Source organism: Panicum virgatum, chromosome 3K (assembly GCF_016808335.1).
Source record: "Panicum virgatum strain AP13 chromosome 3K, P.virgatum_v5, whole genome shotgun sequence".
Lineage (NCBI taxonomy): Eukaryota > Viridiplantae > Streptophyta > Magnoliopsida > Poales > Poaceae > Panicum > Panicum virgatum.
Genome location: NC_053138.1, coordinates 13,018,782 through 13,023,219, shown reverse-complemented (window position 1 = coordinate 13,023,219; position 4,438 = coordinate 13,018,782).

The following is a 4,438-nucleotide window of genomic DNA, read 5'->3' as shown; positions in this document are numbered from 1 at the left end:
GATCGTCAGCAACGACTCAAGTCCACTCCGGTGGCCCGCTCCGGCGGAGACCGCTCGCCACGGTCGACTCAAGTCCACTCCGGTGGCCCGCTCCGGCGGAGACCGCTCGCCACGGTCGCCTCAAGTCCACTCCGGTGGCCCGCTCCGGCGGAGACCGCTCGCCACGGTCGCCTCAAGTCCACTCCGGTGGCCCGCTCCGGCGGAGACCGCTCGCCACGGTCGCCTCAAGTCCACTCCGGTGGCCCGCTCCGGCGGCCCGCTCCGGCGGAGACCGCTCGCCACGGTCGACTCAAGTCCACTCCGGTGGCCCGCTCCAGCGGAGACCGCTCGCCACGGTCGACTCAAGTCCACTCCGGTGGCCCGCTCCGGCGGAGACCGCTCGCCACGGTCGCCTAGAGCCAGGTCCGGGAAGTGGTGCTTGCTCCCTGAGCGATCCGAGGTCAGTGTAGCCGCTTAGCTTGGTTCCGCACCCTAAGCCTACACCTTCGTCGCCCTGTGGAGAGCACTCTAGAGCCTGAACCTGGCAACCGGTGTACCGGCCTCAGGGGTCCGGAGCACCCGCTCTTTGTATGAGCACACCAACGTAATCAAGTTGCGTAGAAACACATCACGATAGTGGCCCCACCCGCGGGTTCGTACCTCTCCCAAGGTGGGCCCGGGGGCCACTGTCGGTACCCCAGGAATGGGGTACCCCTTCTTGCTATGTCTAGGCAAGGGCCTTGTAGTTATCCATGACTACGACCAAACAGCCGGACCCCTGTGGTCCGGAGTCCTGATCTCTCGGCAACGGTTCCGGACCTGCCTCACGACTGGGAAAGATCCGGGAACGACGCGTGTCCCGGAAGAGGCGGGCAGCCCGAACAGCCGGGGCTCCGGACCTCCCGAGGGGTCCGGACCCCGCGGAAGTCCCGGACCCCTCATGGGGTCCCGGACCCCCAGTATGGTAACCGGACCCCTCGCTAAGGGAAGAAGTCGATGCTATGCCTCGGGGTGGTCCGGAGCCGACACGTGTCTACAAGCACGGACACATGTACAAGGCTGCTTGGTCTCCATACTAAGCCTCACCCACCACTGCATTCATTACGACAGGGGAACGTCCGCATTAATGTAGCAGAAGCCGAGGCGATACTTTGACCAGGGGACACTATTGATCGCGTATTACCAAGGTAGTGGAGCTGCTGGCGCCGCCCACGCCGCGCCTGCCAAGTCTGCCATAACAGATGGATACGACGGCTTGGCTTCACCCATTATGACGCCTACATAATAGCCTCCACAGGCTACGCCGTAAGCTACGCTCCCCCAACGGACACCTTGGTGACGGGACAAGAGAAGACCACTGTAGCGCTAGCAGGGCGTGGGAGCGTATCGGAGGAAAGATTCGTAACCATTGTACCCATCTAAATACTCTGCGTAGTATGCTGCGCAGTCACGTTGGGCCCACTTGTCGGGGCCCCAACGCCCTATGTATCCGCCCCCTTGGTCTATAAAAGGGGGCGCCCGCTAGAAGGAAACTCAGGCTGGGTGAGAGCCAAGGCCCGGCAGAGGATAGATTCAACAGAGATCAAAACTTCTCCCAGTGGACGTAGGGTATTACGCTCCGGCGGCTCGAACCACTCTAGATCGTGTGTTCTTGTGTGCTTATCTCAGAGCTAGATCAGCCCCATCGCCTCGTACCTCCCCGAGCACTCCCTCTCTGGGAATAGGCGGGTGCGTTCCGCCACCCGGCTGTGGGTACCCTAGAAATCCCACAACATTTGTCGACTGCCACCAATGCATGTGTGAAACCTCCGGGTGCTGTTGGTAGTGGTCCTATCATGTCAAGGCTCCAACAAGCGAAAGGCCAAGATGGAGGTATGGTGATTAGGTTGTGAGCAGGCAAGTGACTTTGTTTAGCAAAGTACTGGCATTCTGGACATCGTTTGACGAGTAGTTCTGCGTCTGATAATGCTGTTGGCCAGTAGAATCCTGATCTGAAGACTTTGCCAACTAGGGTGCGTGAAGCTGCGTGGTTTCCGCATGTGTCCTCATGAGCTTCTTGTAGGATATCTTTTCCTTCTTATGTTCTGATGCATTTCATGAGGATTCCGGATCCTGCACCTCGTTTGTAAAGTTTGTTGTCGACGAGGACATAGTTCTTGCTGCGACGCAAGATGCGTATTGCTTTTGTGTCGTCTTTTTTGATTCCCGGGGGGAGTACTTTGTCCTTGATGTAGTCGATAAACGTAGTGCGCCAATCAGCTTTGATAATCATTACCTCTCGACTGGTTTCTTGGGGAACCGGGTCGACTTCCATTTGGGTGGAAATATTGATTGAGGTGTGATGAAGCTCATGGACGAAGATTCCTGGAGGGACTTCTGCTCGGTCAGAGCCATGTTTTGAGAAGACGTCTGCTGCCACATTTTTGTCGCGGACGACGTGGTGGATTTCCAATCCCGAAAACTTGTTTTCAAGTTTTCTGATTTCTGCAACGTAGGCATCCATGGTTTCTTTGTTGATGTCCCACTCCTTGTTTACTTGTTGGACCCCAAGGAGGGAGTCTCTGTAGACGAGTAGTCGCTTGATGCCGAGTGAGATGGCCATTTGGAGGCTGTGTAGGAGAGCTTCATATTCTGCTTCGTTGTTCGATACTTCGAAGAGAATTTGGAAAACATACTTGAATTGCTCGCCTTTTGGAGAGATGAAGAGTACACCTGCTCCTCCTCCACCCAATTTCAGTGAGCCATCGAAGTACATGGTCCAGTGATTTGATATGGATGGTGGGGTAGGTACTTGATTTTCTCTCCATTCAGCCAGGAAGTCGACTAGAGCCTGGGACTTGATTGTTGTTCTTGGCGTGAATTTCAGCTCAAGTGCCCCTAGTTCGAATGCCCACTTTGAGATGCGACCAGTCACGTCTCGGTTGTGTAAAATATCTCCCAGTGGGAAGTCCGTGACGACTGATATCTTGTACTCGTCGAAGTAGTGTCGCAGCTTCCTTGATGTGATCAGTATTGCATAGAGTAGTTTCTGAATTGGTGGGTATCTCACCTTTGATTCAGAAAGTACTTCACTTATGAAGTAAACTGGTCTTTGGACGTCGTAGGCGTGGCCTTCTTCTTTTCGTTCTACCACGATTGTTGTGCTGACAACGTGTGTGGTAGCTGCGATGTAAAGGAGCATCTCTTCTCCCGGCATTGGAGCCGTTAAGATGGGAGGTGATTGGAGGTGCTCTTTCGGGTCTTCGAGTGCATCGGCTGCTTCTTGGGACCATTTGAATTTGTCTTGTTTCTTCAGTAGTTTGAAGTAAGGGAGTCCTCTTTCGCCGAGTCTCGATAGAAATCTGTTCAAAGCAGCCATGCATCCGGTGAGCTTCTGAATGTCTTTGATAGAGGTCGGAGCTTCCATGTTCATGATGGCGTTGATCTTTTCTGGATTTGCTTCAATTTCTCTGTGGCTGACGATAAAGCCGAGTAGTTTTCCGGACGGTACACCGAAAACACATTTAGTTGGGTTCAACTTCCACCTGAAGCTTCGCAAGCTGTTGAAGGTTTCTTCTAGATCGGGGATAAAGGAATCGAATTCCTTTGTTTTCACGACCACGTCGTCGTCGTAGGCTTCCACATTGCGATGGAGCTGGTTGGTGAAGCATAACTGTATAGCGCGCTGATAAGTCGCCCCAGCGTTCTTCAGTCCGAAGGACATGGTCTTGTAAGCGTATGCGCCAAATGGAGTGATGAATGCCATTTTGATCTGGTCTTCTTCCTTGAGGGCTATTTGATGATAGCCCGAATAGCAGTCTAGGAAGGATAGTAGTACGCATCCGGCCGTCGAGTCGATGACTTGGTCGATGCGGGAGAGTCCGAAGGGATCCTTCGGGCAGTGCTTGTTTAGGTCTGTGTAGTCGACGCACATCCCCCACTCGTTGTTGTTCTTTTTCAGAATGAGTACTGGGTTTGCCAGCCACTCAGGGTGGTAAACTTCTTTGATGAAGCCAGCTGCGAGTAGTTTGGCGAGTTCTTTTTTGATGGCTTCTCTTTTCTCTGTTCAGAATCTTCATAGCCTTTGCTTCTTTGGGGTGGTGGTAGGGTTGACATTCAGGGAGTGCTCGATCAACTCCTTTGGGACACCGGGCATATCAGCTGGTTTCCATGCAAATACGTCGCGGTTGGCCCTAAGGAAGTTGATGAGCGTGCTTTCCTATTTGTCAGTAAGCCATGTCCCGATCAAGGCTGTCTTTGACGGGTCATCTTCTTGCAGCTGAATTGCTTTGACTCTAATGTTGTCAGGTGGCTTTGGAGTAGAGCGGTTTGTCTTTTTTGTAGGGATCTCTGATCCCGATGCCAAGTACTGCTGGGCTGCTGCTAGTACTTCTCCTGCGGTATCCGAGAGTCGATTGGTGGAAGCGTAGGTTATAGCTTCCTTTTCACATTCAAAGGACCTTTGAAGATCTCCGCGGAA